This window comes from Rhinoraja longicauda, chromosome 2 (genome assembly GCF_053455715.1).
Source record: "Rhinoraja longicauda isolate Sanriku21f chromosome 2, sRhiLon1.1, whole genome shotgun sequence".
NCBI lineage: Eukaryota > Metazoa > Chordata > Chondrichthyes > Rajiformes > Arhynchobatidae > Rhinoraja > Rhinoraja longicauda.
In genome coordinates, this window is record NC_135954.1 from 8,795,050 (window position 1) to 8,811,426 (window position 16,377).

A 16,377-nucleotide genomic window follows, 5' to 3' on the forward strand; every position below is an offset into this window, starting at 1 on the left:
GAAAGCCTTTGATAAGGTCCCACATAGGAGATTAGTGGGCAAAATTCGAGCACATGGTATTGGGGGTAGGGTACTGACATGGATAGAAAATTGGTTGGCAGACAAGAAACAAAGAGTAGGGATTAATGGGTCCCTTTCAGAATGGCAGGCAGTGACTAGTGGGGTACCGCAAGGCTCGGTGCTGGGACTGCAGCTATTTACAATATACATTAATGACTTAGATGAAGGGATTAAAAGTAACATTAGCAAATTTGCAGATGGCACAAAGCTGGGTGGCAGTGTGAACTGTGAGGAAGATGCTACGAGGTTGCAGGGTGACTTGGACAGGTTGTGTGAGTGGGCAGATGCTTGGCAGATGCAGTTTAATGTGGATAAATGTGAGGTTATCCACTTTGGTGGTAAGAACAGGAAGGCAGATTATTATCTGAATGGTGTCAAGTTAGGAAAAGGGGAAGTACAATGAGATCTGGGTGTCCTTGTTCATCAGTCACTGAAAGTAAGCATGCAGGTACAGCAGCCAGTGAAGAAAATTAATGGCATGTTGGCCTTCATGACAAGAGGAGTTGAGTATAAGAGCAAAGAGATCCTTTTGCAGTTGGACAGGGCCCTAGTGAGACCACACCTGGAGTACTGTGTGCTGTTTTGGTCTCCAAATTTGAGGAAGGACATTCTTGCTATTGAGGGAGTGCAGCGTAGGTTCACTAGGTTAATTCCCGGAATGGCAGGACTGTTGTATGTTGAAAGACTGGAGCGACTGGGCTTGTATACACTGGAATTTAGGATGAGAGTGGAGTTTATTGAAACATATAAGATTATTAAGGGATTGGACACGCTAGAGGCAGGAAACATGTTTCCAATGTTGGGGGAGTCCAGAACCAAGGGCTACAGTTTAAGAATAAGGGGTAGGCCATTTAGAACAGAGATAAGGAAAAACCTTTTCACTCAGAGAGTTGTAAATCTGTGGAATTCTCTGCCTCAGAAGGCAGCGGAGGCCGATTCTCTGGATGCTTTCAAGAGAGAGTTAGATAGAGCTCTTAATGATAGTGGAGTCAGGGGGTATGGGGAGAAGGCAGGAACGGGGTACTGATTGTGAATGATCAGCCATGATCACATTGAATGGCGGTGCTGGCTCGAAGGGCCGATTGGCCTACTCCTGCACCTATTGTCTATTGTCTATTGAAAGAAATAAAACGACACTGCTGTTTCCACAGCTATTTGAGAGCATCTTATGAAATGGAACAAATTCTGGGAAAATGCAGCCGACTACTAATAGGGCATTGCCCGCACCAACTGTTGCAGTGAGTATTTCTATTTATTGGAGAAATTGTTGTGTTACTATGAGTCATTAATTAACGTGAAACTGCATATTGAGTCATGGGAGTTGCAGAGAAGAAATGTTTCTTAAATCCCATTTCCTGTTTTGATTGCCATGTAAACAAACCATTCTTATACTATCAGTTTGCAAGGTAAATAATTATTTGTGGCATAGTTCATAAGTTCATATATTCATAAGTTATAGGAGTAGAATTAGGCCATTTGGCTCATCAAGTCCACTCTGCCATTCAATCATGGCTGATCAATCTTTCCCTCTCAACCCCATTCTCCTGCTTTCTCCCCATAACCCCTGACACCCTTATTAATCAAGAAGATGGCAGGAGAATGGGGTTGAGAGGGAACGATAGATCAGCCATGATTGAATGGCGAAGCAGACAATGGCCTAATTCTGCTCCTAGAACGTATGAATTAACGAACAAACACTCTTGATCTACACAAACATCAAAAACGCATACCACTCCAATCCCAGATCCCTCATTCGGAAATCTGACCACCTGGCTGTGCTTCTACTCCCTGCTTACAAGCAGAAACTGAAGTGGGAGGATCCGCTACACGCCGACCAATATGCCCCATCTACGCTAGTCCCACCGGCCTGTGTTTGGCCCATATCTCTCTACACCTATCCTGCCTCCTAGGGCGGCACGGTGGCGCAGCGGTAGAGTTGCTGCCTTACAGCGAATGCAGCGCCGGAGACTCAGGTTCGATCCTGACTACGGGCGCCGTCTGTACGGAGTTTGTACGTTCTCCCCGTGACCTGCGTGGGTTTTCTCCGAGATCTTCGGTTTCCTCCCACACTCCAAAGACGTACAGGTTTGAGGGTTAATTGGCTGGGCAAATGTTTTTTTTTAAATTGTCCCTAGTGGGTGTCGGATAGTGTTAATGTGTGGGGATCGCTGGGCGGTGCGGACTCGGTGGGCCGAAGGGCCTGTTTCTGCGCTGTATCTCTAAATCTAAATCTAAATCTAAATCTATCCATGTACCTGTCCAAAATGTTCTTTAAAGGTGATAGTACCCACCTCAACAACCTTCAGCAGCTCGTTCCTTGAGCCTACCTCCCTTTGTGTAAAATAAAAGTTGCCCCTCAGATTCCTATTAAATGTTTCCCCCCTCACTTTAAATCTATGTTCTCTGGTTCCTGATCCTCCCTACTGTGTGTAAGTCTGTGCATTTATCTTATCAATTCTTTTCATGATTTTATACACCTCTATAAGATCACCCCTTATCCTCTGGTGCCCAAAGGTATAAATATCTGACTTGCTGAGTTCCTTTGGCATTTTGTATTTTGGGGCATCTGCAGTTTTTTTTGTTCTCTTGAATAATAGGAGTATTTGTTTTTGCATGCACACTATGAATCACCAGTCCTTACAACTTTATTAATCAGATTTTTTAAATAAATGAAAATGTTGAGCAAGAAACCTGAGACACTGAATGCTACCAACCCAGAATTATCTTTCTGCAAAAATAAGTCAATTAGTTAAGACCATAAAACACAGGAATGGAATTATGCCATTCAGCCCATCAAGTCCATACTGCCATTCAATCATGGCTAATCTACTATTCCCTCTCAACGACATTCTCCTGCCTTTTCCCCGTAACCTTTGACGACCTTCCTAATCAAGAACCTATCAATATCTGTTTTTAAACATACCCAATTTCTTGGCCTCCACAGCCACCTGTGGCAATAAATTTGGGATTTACCACCTTCTGGCTAAAGTAATTCCACATCTCCATTCTAAATTAGATCCACTAATATATGTAGGAGACCCGTGAATAGTTATGAACTGCAAACCTTCTCTTCAGACAATGATTTATTTTGAAATGTATCAAAGTTATGATATATTCCTGATTATCTTTAACTTAGCAGAAAACCAAATGTCAATAGACAATAGACAATAGGTGCAGGAGGAGGCCATTCGGCCCTTCGAGCCAGCACCGCCATTCAATGTGATCATGGCTGATCATTCTGGCTTTATATTTCATTTATTTTCTCCCCTTACCTGACACCCCTTTTGTCTCCTTTTCATCTCTATCCTTTGTCCACCTATCTGGCATTCAAACCCCTTCACCTGCATCCACCTATCACTTGCTAGATGTCGTTATGCCCCCACTTCTTTCCCTGCTTTCTCCCTCCCATTACAATCAGTCTGAAGTCAAGTCAAGTCAAGTCAATTTATTTGTATAGCACATTTAAAAACAACCCACGTTGACCAAAGTGCTGCACATCTGACTAGGAAAAAAAAGAAACATACAGTGGCATACAGTGGCATACAGAAGAAGGGTCCTGACCCGAAACGTCGCCTGTCCATTCCCGCCACAGATGCTGCCTGACCCGCTGAGTTACTCCAGCACTTAGTGTTTCGGTAAAGATGATTTTGGTTCAGTGATTTTGGTTTAGTGCCTTTGACACTAGAAAAACAAAACCAGAATTTAAAAAAAGGTGTGCCCTCACTCTCAAAGTAGACATCAGCCCATAGAATCTGTGCTGGTCATCAAGCATCATCATCATCATCATCATCATCATCATCATCATCATCATAATAATAATAATAATAATAATAATAATAATAATAATAATAATAATAATAATAATAATAATAATAATAATAATAATAATAATAATAATAATAATAATAATAATAATAATAATAATAATCCTTTATTGTCATTGTATGAACAGTACAACAAAATTAGAAGTGCTACATCTGAAACAGTGCGACAGTGCAAATCTTCCAAAAACAATCGCACAAACATAGGAACCAACACAACAAATACCAATATCAATAAAAACCAATAAAAACTAGTAAATAATAAATGAATTTTGCACCTAAGGTGCTGTATATATTTTTAAAAAGTGCAAAGAAAGTGAGAGTCACATCAAGTCAAGTATTTCCATTCACAGTTCTTATGACCCAGGGAAAGAAACTGTTTTTAAGTCGGTTTGTTCTGGCCCTAACAGTTCATATCCAGGGTGTGTGCTGTCCTTAATTATATTTCTGGCCCTGTTTAGACAACGCGAGCTGGAGATGTCCTTCAGAGAAGGCAGTGGACAGCCGATAATTTTCTCTGCTGTCTTAATAACCTTCTGGAGGGCCTTCTGGTCTGCAGCTGAGCAGCCAGCGTACCACACAATGGTGCAATATGCCAGTACGCTCTCAATGGTGGAGCGGTAGAAGGTCACCAGCAGATTCTCCTTCAGTTTGTTTTTCCGGAGCAGTCTTAAAAAGTGCATTCTCTGCTGTGACTTTTTAACTACCGCTGCAGTATTTGCAGTCCAGGAGAGTTCCTGGGAGATGGTGGTCCCCAGGAACTTGAAGGTGGTGACCCTCTCCACTTCATCCCCATTTATAAGGAGTGGGGTAGGAACTGCTCTATGTCTCCTAAAGTCCAGTACCATTTCTTTTGTCCTACTGGTATTCAGTGCTAGGTTGTTTGCCTCGCACCATTTGGACAGAGCACAGACCTCGTCTCTGTATGCAGACTCCTCTCCTCCAATGCCATTATTCCCATCAACTCCCCTTAAATTTCACCACACGCCTTAACACTCTGCTAACTGACCAATCAACCTTCAAGTGTCTCGGGATGTGTGAAGAAACTGGTGCACCCAGATAAAACATTTGCTTTCATAGGGAGAACGTGCAATCTCTGCACAAAGTGTGGAACCCAAGGTCAGGCCTTAACCCAGGAGCTGTGTGGCAGCAGCTCTAGGTACAACTGTGCCACCCTTCTTTTCTTGTATGTGCCCATTAAGTGATTTTAATGCCAGGAGCAGATAACTTCTATTAGACAATAACTGCAGATGCTGGTACAAATCAAAGGTACTTATTCACAAAATGCTGGAGTAACTCAGCAGGTCAGGCAGCATTTTATTCACAAAATGCTGGAGTAATTCATATTTCACCTGGGCAGCTTGCAGCCCAGTGGTATGAACATCGACTTCTCCAACTTTAGATAGTTCCTCTGTCCCTCTCTTCCCCTCCCCCTTCCCAGATCTCCCTCTATCTTCCTGTCTCCACCTATATCCTTCCTTTGTCCCGCGCCCCTGACATCAGTCTGAAGAAGGGTCTCGACCCGAAACGTCACCGATTCCTTCTCTCCTGAGATGCTGCCTGACCTGCTGAGTTACTCCAGCATTTTGTGAATAAATACCTTCTATTAGATTGATTGTCTTCTGCCATTCATAAATAATTGATCAATTCCAGAGCAAATGGTATTTGGTGATTTGGAGTGGTACATGTATAGGAAAGGTTTAGTGAGATATGGGCCAAATGCGGGCAAGTCATAAGTAATAGGAGCAGAATTAGGCCATTCAGCCCATCAAGTCTACTCCGCCATTCAATCATGGCTGATTTATCTCTCCCTCCTAATCCCATTCTCCTGCCTCTCCCTATAACCCCTAATACCCGTACTAATCAAGAAACTATCTATGCTTTTAAAATATCCATTGACTTGGGCTCCATAGCCTTCTGTGGCAAAGAATTCCAGATTCACCACCCTCTGACTAAACAAATTCCTTCTCATCTCGTTCCTAAAGGAAAGTCCTTTAATTCTGAAGCTATGGCCTCTAGTCCTAGACTCTCCCACTGGTGGAAACATCCACTCCACATTCGCATCCACTCTATCCAAGTCTTTCACCATTCGGTACGTTTCAATGAGGACCCCCTCATTCTTCTAAACTCCAGTGTCCCAGAGGCCCAGTGTCGTCAAACGCTCATCATAGGTTAACCCACTCATTTCTGGGATCATTCTTGTAAACCTCCTCTGGACCCTCTCCAGGGCCAGCACATTCTTCTTCAGATATGGTGCCCAAAATTGCTTACAACACTCCAAATGCGGCCTGACCAGCACCTTATAGAGCTTCAGCCTCGTTTTACATCCTCGTTTTTGTATTCTAGCTCTCTTTAAATAAATGCTATTATTGCGTTTGCTTTTTTACTACCGATTCAACTTGCGGATGAACTTTTTGGGAATCCTGCACCAGCATTCCCAAGCCCCTTTGCATCTCCGATTTCTGGATTCTCTTCCCATTTAGAATATAGTCTACCCCTATATTCCTACCACCAAAATGCATGGCTCCACACTTTGCTACACTATATTCCATCTGTCAATTCTCTACCCACTCTCCCAATCTGTCCAGTTCCTCCTGCAGAGTCCCTGCTTTCTCTACACTACCTGCCCTTCCACCTATTTTTGTATCACACAAACTTGGCCACAAGTCCTTCAAACCCCTCATCCAAATCATTGACGTATACGGTGAACAGTCGCGGCCCCAGCACCGAGCCCTGTGGAACTAGTCACTGGCAGCCAACCAGAAAAAGCCCACTTCATTGCCACTCTTTGGCTTCTGCCATTCAGCCAACCTGCTATCCATGCTAGTATCTGCCCTTTGATACCATGGCTTCCTTCGCAGCCTCGTGTGTGGCACCTTAGATGCTTTTTGAAAATCTGAAAAGGTGGGACTAGTGCAGATGTGTCATATTGGTTGGCGTGAGCAAGTTGGGCAGAAGGGCCTGTTTTAGACAATAGACAATAGGTGCAGGAGGAGGCCATTCGGCCCTTCGAGCCAGCACCGCCATTCAATGTGATCATGGCTGATCATTCTCAATCAGTACCCCGTTCCTGCCTTCTCCCCATACCCCCTGACTCCGCTATCCTTAAGAGCTCTATCTAGCTCTCTCTTGAATGCATTCAGAGAATTGGCCTCCACTGCCTTCTGAGGCAGAGAATTCCACAGATTCACAACTCTCTGACTGAAAAAGTTTTTCCTCATTTCAGTTCTAAATGGCCTACCCCTTATTCTTAAACTGTGGCCCCTTGTTCTGGACTCCCCTAACATTGGGAACATGTTTCCTGCCTCTAACGTGTCCAACCCCTTAATAATCTTATACGTTTCGATAAGATCTCCTCTCATCCTTCTAAATTCCAGTGTATCCAAGCCTAGTCGCTCCAGTCTTTCAACATATGACAGTCTCACCATTCCGGGAATTAACCTAGTAAATCTACGCTGCACGCCCTCAATAGCAAGAATATCCTTCCTCAAATTTGGAGATCAAAACTGCACACAGTACTCCAGGTGCGGCCTCACTAGGGCCTTGTACAACTGCAGAAGGACCTCTTTTCTCCTATACTCAACTCCTCTTGTTACGAAGGCCAACATTCCATTGGCTTTCTTCACTGCCTGCTGTACCTGCATGCTTCCTTTCAGTGACTGATGCACTCGGACATATATCAAATTAAGTACCACAAGACATTTATGATATAAACTGAGCTCGAAATATTTATCGCGTCGCATACACTAAAACGATGGCACAGCTGGTAGAGCTGCTGCTTCACAGTGACAGAGACCTGGGTTCGAAACTGACCTCGGATGATGTCTGTGGAGTTTGCACGTTCTCCCTATGACTGCGTGAGTTTCTTCCAGGTGCTTCAATATCCTCCCACATCCCAAAGACGTGCGGGTTTATAAGTTAATTGGTTTTGGTACATTGCCCTAGTGTGCAGGGAGTGATGAGAAAGTGGAATAACGTAGAACTAGTGTAAGCAGGAGATAGATGGTTGGTGTGCATTCAAGAGCCAGGAGAGTCAAGTCAAGTCAAGTCAATTTTATTTATATAGCACATTTAAAAACAACCCACGTTGACCAAAGTGCTGTACATCTGATTAGGTACTAAGGAAAAAATGAAACATACAGTAGCACACAAACATAACAGCACATACAAAACAGTTCACAGCGCCTCTTCAATGAGCCTCAAACGCTAGGGAGTAGAAATAGGTTTTGAGCCTGGACTTAAAGGAGTCGATGGAGGGGGCATTTCTGATGGGGAGAGGGATGCTGTTCCACAGTCTAGGAGCTGCAACCGCAAAAGCGCAGTCACCCCTGAGCTTAAGCCTAGACCGCGGGATAGTGAGTAGCCCCAAGTCGGCCGACCTGAGGGACCTGGAGTTAGAGAGGTGGGTTAGAAGATTTTTGATGTAGGGGGGGGGAATGTCCATTTAGGGCTTTATATGTGAATAGGAGGAGCTATTTGATTCTGTACCGTACAGGGAGCCAGTGGAGAGAGGCCAGAATCGGCGTGATGTGGTCCCTTTTACGGGTACCCGTCAGGTGTCTCGCTGCGGCGTTTTGGACCAGTTGCAGGCGGGACAGGGAAGATTGGCTGATCCCAGTGTATAGGGAGTTGCAGTAGTCTAGGCGGGAGGAAATGAAAGCGTGAATGATTTTTTCAGTGTCGTCGAATTGGAGGAAAGGTTTGATTTTAGCTATGGTACGAAGTTGGAAGAAGCTGGCTTTTACCACAGCGTTGACTTGCTTGTCAAATTTTAATGCAGAGTCAAATATCACGTCGAGGTTTTTGACATGCGGTTTGACTAGGCAGGATAGGCTTCCAAGACTGCCTGTTATCGATTTGATGGAGTCGGGGGGGGGGGGGGGGGGGCAAATAGGATGACCTCAGACTTGCTCTCGTTTAATTGGAGGAAGTTCTGTGCCATCCAACATGTTATGTCCTCAAGGCAGTGTAAGAGGCTGTTTAAATTTGACTGGTTGTTGGGTTTCAGGGGGAGGTAAAGCTGAGTGTCATCGGCATAGCAGTGGAAAGAAATGCCGTGCCTTTGAATGATTTGGCCAAGGGGGAGCATGTATAGAGAGAAGAGAATGGGGCCTAGGATGGAGCCTTGTGGAACTCCGCAGGAGAGGCTAGCTGGAGCAGAGGTATAACTGCCTATGTTGATGGCGAAACTCCTATCTTTGAGGTAGGAAACGAACCAGCTCAGGGCAGTGCCATCAATGCCAACCGTGTACCGGAGACGGTCAATAAGGATGGTGTGGTCCACTGTATCGAACGCTGCGCTGAGGTCGAGAAGGAGCAGGATTGCACAGTCGCCGGTGTCGATGGCGAGAAGCAGGTCGTTGTGTACCTTCAACAAGGCAGACTCTGTGCTGTGGTGGGCTCTGAAACCTGACTGGAAACTTTCCAGGATGGTGTTTTGGTGTAGGTAGGGCACTAATTGGTTTAGAATTGCCTTTTCAAGGACTTTTGACAGGAATGGCAGTTTGGAAATGGGTTTGTAGTTGCTAGGCAAGGTGGGGTCTAGGTTAGGTTTTTTCAGTAGGGGCTGGACCACCGCGTGCTTGAAACAGGTTGGAACAGTGCCAGTGGCCAGAGAACTGTTGATAATAGATAGGATGCTGGGACCGGCTATTGCAATGACATCCTTCAGAAGGGCAGTGGGGGGAGGATCAAGGGGGCAGGTTGCAGGTTTCATAGCGGAGACAAGCTTTGCAAGAGAGGATAGAGTGACGGGTTGGAAACAGTCCAATTTAGATGAACAGATTAGTGAGACAGCTAGGTCACGGGTGGGAGGGGAAATGTTCATTCTAATGTTCTCAACTTTGCTGGTGAAAAATTGAGCGAATTCTTCGCACTTAGCAGGGGACCCAACTAAGCTGGTACTGGGGGCGGGACATATGACAGGTAATTGTGCTAAATAGGACCTTGGAGTTGTGAGAGTTTTTGGAGATAAGGTCGGAGAAGTATTGTGCTCTAGCGGACTTTACTGCTTCCTGGTATTTGAGAAGATTGTTTCTCAGAATTTCGAAGGAAATTTGAAGCTTGTCACATTTCCACCTCCGTTCTGATTTTCTGCACTCCCTTAGGGCTTTGGTGGTGTCATTGAGCCAAGGCCGACCTTTGGGCTTAGGCTTTTTCATTTTAAGGGGAGTGATAGAATCCAGGATGGAAGAGCAAGTGATATTAAATAAAGAGGTGAGATCCTCAGTGCTGAGATGGGGGGGAGAAGCCTCAATAGTGCAGATGTTGGGGACAGCTGTGAGAGCCTCGGAGAATTTACTGGCAGTCAATGAATTTATGTCGCTGGAGTAACGAACAGGGAGATGAGATTTTGCGGGAGATAAAGGCAGTGATGCGTCAAAAATGATAGCGCTGTGGTCCGATAGACAGGCTTCAGTAGTTTCAATGTTGTAGATTGGGAATCCGGACGATAACACTAGGTCGAGAGTATGGCCTAACTTGTGAGTGGGTCCCGTGGTGTGAAGAGTCAGATTGAAGGACTCAACCAGGTGCATAAATTCACTCACAAGAGGCTTAGTGGGACAGCAAACATGAATGTTAAAGTCACCAAGAATCATGACCCGGTCAAATTTGGGCAAAATGCTAGAAATCAGATCAGCAAATTGGGTGATGAAGTCCTTATGCATTTTTGGTGGGCGATACACAAGAACAATTAAGAGGGGATGGGCTAGGCCTACTTTAATTAGTTGCACCTCGAAACTGGAGAAATGATCAGCGTCAAGAGTGTTTTATTCACATATGTCCGGTAACTCGACAATGAAATTCTTATTTGTATATAAATCAACAACAAACAAACAATAAAACAAACAAGAGTAGTGCAAAGACAGAAATAGTGCCCTCAGGTCTATGTAGTTCAGACCTTATTTGGAGGTCGGAGTGTTTCATAGCCTGATGGCTGTTGGGAAGAAGCTGTTCCTGAACCTGGACGTTACAGTTTTCAGACTCCTATACCTTCTTCCTGATGGCAGGAATGAAATGAGAGTGTGGCCAGGGCTAGTGTGGGTCTCTGATTATGCTGGATTCCTTTTCGGTGGGCCAAAGGGCCTGTTTCCTTGCTATATCTGTAAACTATAGTAAATATTTTAGAAGGATGAGGAGATCTTATCGAAACGTATAAGATTATTAAGGGGTTGGACACGTTAGAGGCAGGAAACATGTTCCCAATGTTGGGGGAGTCCAGAACAAGGGGCCACAGTTTAAGAATAAGGAGTAGGCCATTTAGAACTGAGATGAGGAGAAACTTTTTCAGTCAGAGAGTTGTGAATCTGTGGAATTCTCTGTCTCAGAAGGCAGTGGAGGCCAATTCTCTGAATGCATTCAAGAGAGAGCTAGATAGAGCTTTTAAGGATAGCGGAGTCAGGGGGTATGGGGAGAAGGCAGGAACGGGGTACTGATTGAGAATGATCAGCCATGATCACATTGAATGGCGGTGCTGGCTCGAAGGGCCGAATGGCCTCCTCCTGCACCTATTGTCTATTGTCTAATAGATTAATTTACATGTGACAAAACATTGGAGATTGGGGACTGTTACAGGCAGAGGTTGAATAAGTTGTGAAATAGTGTAAATTGTGATAACACAAATCAACCAATTCCTTAGATGGACACAAAATGCTGGAGTAACTCAGCCGGACAGGCAGCATCTCTGGAGAGAAGAATTGGGTGTCCTTTCGGGTCGAGACCTTTCATCAGACTCCCTCTCTCATCCTTCCTACTCAACCAATTCCTTGCCTGTGGAGACACATGAGACCATAGATGATGCAAACTGGAGCAAAAGCTGCTGGAGGAACTCAGCCAGTTTGCAACCTTTTGCTATTTGTAATATACAGTATATATAAATGGCCTAGATGTGAATGTAGATGGGCTGGTCAATAAGGTTGCTGATGACACAAAATTGGAGGAGTTGCAGACAGCGTGGAATGCTGTCAGAAGTTACAGTGGGATAAAGACCAGCTGCAGAAATGGGCAGAGAAATGGCAGATGGAGTTTAACCCGAGCAAGTGAGAGGTAATGCATTTGGGAGTTCGAATGTAAGGAGAAAGTATATAGGAAAATAACTGCAGATGCTGGTACAAATCGAAGGTATCACAAAATGCTGGAGTAACTCAGCAGGTCAGGCAGCATCTTTGGAAAGAAGGAATGGGTGACGTTTCTGGTCGAGACCCTTGTTCAGACTGATGTCGGGGGGGGGGACGACAAAGAAAGGATATAGGTGGAGACAGGAAGACAGTGGGAGAACTGGGAAGGGGAGGGGAAGGGAGGAACAGAGGAACTATCTAAAGTTAGAGGTCAATGTTCATACTGCTGGGCTGTAAGCTGCCCAAGCTAAATATGAGGTGCTGTTCCTCCAATTTGCGGTGGGCCTCACTATGACACTGGAGGAGGCCCAGGACAGAAAGGTCAGACGGAGTGGGAGGGGGAGTTGAAGTGCTCAGCCACTGGGAGATCAGATTGGTTAAGGCGGACTGAGCGAAGGTGGGGGATGTTGCCGACTGGCCCACTGCAGATTGCAGGAGTACGTGCTGAGGGACAGCAACGCCAAGGGTCTGTGGGGGAGGACCACAGTCTAGGGTCCTCCCGTTGCTGGACATGGGGGGCAGGTGTGGTGGAGACGCCCCTCCAAATATGGGAAGGGATCCTGTATAAATTTGTATAAATTTGGCAATGAATATCTGTTTTGAATGTATAACCTCCGGGAATGGCGGATGGAGTTTCGAAAAGAAAATGTTTTGTAAATATTTATTTCTTGAATAAAGTATTTTTTGATTTAAAAAAAAAAGGACTGAGCGAAGGAGTTGAGCGAAACGATCGGCGAGCCTGAATTTGGTCTCGCCGATGTAGAGAAGTTGACATCTGGAATAGCGGATACAATAGATGAGGTTGGAGGAGGTGCAGGTGAACCTCTGTCTCACCTGGAAAGACTGTTTGGGTCCTTGGATGGAGTTGATGGGGGAGGTAAAGGGACAGGTGTTGCATCTCCTGCGGTTGCAGGAGAAAGTGCCTGGGGAGGGGGTGGTTTGGGTAGGAAGGGACGAGTGGAACAGGGAGTTACGGAGGGAACGGTCTCTGCGGAACGCAGAAAGGGGAGGAGATGGGAAGATGTGGCCAGTGGTGGTGTCCCGTTGGAGGTGACGGAAATGTTGGAGGATGATTTGTTGGATACGCTGGCTGGTGGGGTGGAAGGTGAGGACAAGGGGGATTCTATCCTTGTTACGAATGGGGGGAGGGGGAGCAAGAGTGGAGCTGTGGGATATAGAGGAGGCCCTAGTGAGAGCCTCATCTATAAAGGAAGAGGGGAAGCCCCATTTCCTAAAGAATGAGGACATCTCTGAAGCCCTAGTTTGAAACACCTCATCCTGGGCCTAAAGATTGAGGATCCCTTTGCCAGGGATCCGGAAGCAGGAAATGATCAATAGAAAGGGACAGCAACAGATGACCTCATGCTGGGTGGTTCCGCGATGGGTTAATTGTTGGCTAGGAATGATGTGATCCCAAGAGGGATACTTCATTGTGAATTGTGAAACTGCTTAACCGACTTCTAGTGGAGGAAGGAAGCAAGGCGTTGGGGTACAGATTGGTAGGTGCCTGGAACACACAGTCAGGGAGTATTTAGAAGCAGATGTGATTACATTGTTCACGAGGCATGAACACAGGAACAGGCAATGAATTAAGGGAAGAGTCTGAAGTCATCAGTCTGAAGAAGGGTCCTGACCCGAAATGTCACCCATCATTTGTCTCAGAGATGCTGCCTGACCCGCTGTGTTACTCCAGCACTTTGTGTCTATCTTCGGCATACACCAGCATCTGCAGTTCATTCCTACACGTTGAATAAAGGAATACTGATCACGTACTGGCAGATGAGATCAGTTAGATTGCCAACATGGTTGGTGTGGACATGTTGGGCTGAAGGGCTGTACTGTTTTATGTTCTACACTGGGTAATTTATAGTGGCCAATTAATCAAACTGCACGTTTTGGGGATGTGGGGGGAAACCAAAGAATCTGCAGAAAACTACTCGGTCACATGAAGAACGTGCAAACTCCACAAAACAAGACCCAAGGTCAAGATTGAACTTGCATCACTGAATCTCTAAGGCAACAGCAATATTTACTGGGCTACTGCATCACCCATGATGGTGAAGGGGGCAAAGGTATTGTGCGGTTACAAAGGGCAGGATTAGTCCATAATTATATCCCTTTAACTGGATCCTATTTAGTCTAATGGATTCTTCTGCTAATCATACCTCAGGAAGAAACTCGAGAAGAATTATTTAGTGATGGTGCAATAAATCCTCTTTGCACCCTCCCCACCTCAGTTTCTCTCCCCAAGTTAGAACACAGAACAGTACAGTACGAGACCAGGCCCTTCAGCCCACAATGTCCATGCTGAATGTGATGCCAGGTGATACAAATCTCCTCTACCTGCATGTGATCCATATCCCTTCATTCGTGAATGTCCACGTGCCTATCCAAAATTACCACTCTTGTATCTGCCACCACCACCACCACCCATGGCATCACGTTCCAGGAACCTATCACTCTGTGTGAAGAACTTGCCCCACATATCTCCTTTAAACGTTGATTCTCTCACTCTGATGGGAGTAGGAGGCATCCGTGGTTGACAAGGGAAGTTAGGGATGGAATAAAACTAAAAGAAAAGATGTATGACACAGCAAAGAGTAGCCGGAAGCCAGAGGATTGGGAAACTTTCATAGGACAACAGAAGGTAACAAAACGGGCAATACGGGCTGAAAGGATGAAGTACGAGGGGAAGCTGGCCAAGAATGTAAAGAATGACAGTAAAAGCTTCTTTAGATATGTTAAGAGAAAAAGAGTAGCAAAGTCAAATGTGGGTCCCTTGAAGGCAGACACGGGTGAAATTATTATGGGTAACAAGGAAATGGCAGAAGAGTTGAACAGGTACTTCGGATCTGTCTTCACTAAGGAAGACACAAACAATCTCCCAGATGTACTGGAGGACAGAGGATCTAGGGGGGTAGAGAAACTGAAAGTGCCTGCGTGGCTCGGCCGCGGCACTTTCCATCGCCCGGTGGGGGCTCAGGACCTTCATCGGCCTGCTCGGCTCGGCCCTGGGACCTTCCATCGCCCGGCGGGGCCTTCAAAAATCGGGAGCCTCGATCGCCTCGAGGCAGCAGTTTGACTGCCTGACCGCGGGAGAAGAATGAGGAGGAGATAAGACTTTTCTTTGCCTTGCATCACAGTGAGGGTGTGTCTGGAGCAATCACTGTGATGGTTGTCTGTGTTAAATTGTAATTGTGTGTCTTGTGTTCTTTATTGTTTACTGTCAACCATTTACTGTTTATTGTTTATTGTCAACTATTTATGCCGGACCCTGATGTGAGAGGACGCTGGCGCTGTTTGTTCGCCGCTTCTCCGTCTGGATAAATCTGGATAAATCTTTTGTTTGTTTGTTTGTTTTTATGTCTTGTTTGCTCTGTAAAGCGTCTTTGAGTTTCCTGAAAAGCGCTATATAAATTAAATATTATTATTATTATTATTATTAGGCGCGAAATAGTAGTGGGTAGACTAATGGGACTGAAGGACGATAAATCCCCTGGGCCTGATGGTCTGCATCCCAGGGTCTTCAGGGAGGTGGCTCTAGAAATAGTGGACGCATTGGTGATCATTTTCCAATGTTCTATAGATTCAGGATCAGTTCCTGTGGTTTGGAGGATAGCTAATGTTATCCCACTTTTCAAGAAAGAAGCGAGAGAGAAAACGGGGAATTACAGACCAGTTAGCCTGACTTCGGTGGTGGGAAAGATGCTGGAATCAATTATTAAAGAGGTAATAACGATGGATAGCAGTAAAAGGGTAAATTCAAGTCAGCATGGATTTATGAAAGGGAAATCATGCTTGACTAATCTTCTGGAATTTTTTGAGGACGTGACAAGTAAAATGGATGAAGGGGAGCTAGTGGATGTAGCATATCTAGACTTTCAGAAAACCTTTGATAAGGTCCCGCACGGGAGATTGGTGACTAAAATTAGTGCACATGGTATTGGGGGTAGGGTGTTTTCATGGATAGAAAATTGGTTGGCAGACAGGAAGCAAAGAGTAGAAGTAAACGGGTCCTTTTCAGAATGGCAGGCAGTGGCGAGTGGAGTGCCGCAAGGCTCGGTGTTGGGGCTGCAACTGTTTACCATATATATTAATGATTTGGAAGAGGGAATTAGAAGCAACACTAGCAAGTTTGCGGATGACACAAAGCTGGGTGGCAGTGTAATCTGTGAAGAGGATGTTAGGAGGTTGCAGGGTGACCTGGACAGGTTGAGTGAGTGGGCAGATGCGTGGCAGATGCAGTATAATATAGATAAATTTGAGGTTATCTACTTTGGCGGCAGAAACAAGGAGGCAGATTATTATCTCAATGGAGTTAGGATAGGTAAGGGGGAGGTGCAGCGAGACCTGGGTGTCCTTGTACACCAGTCACTGAA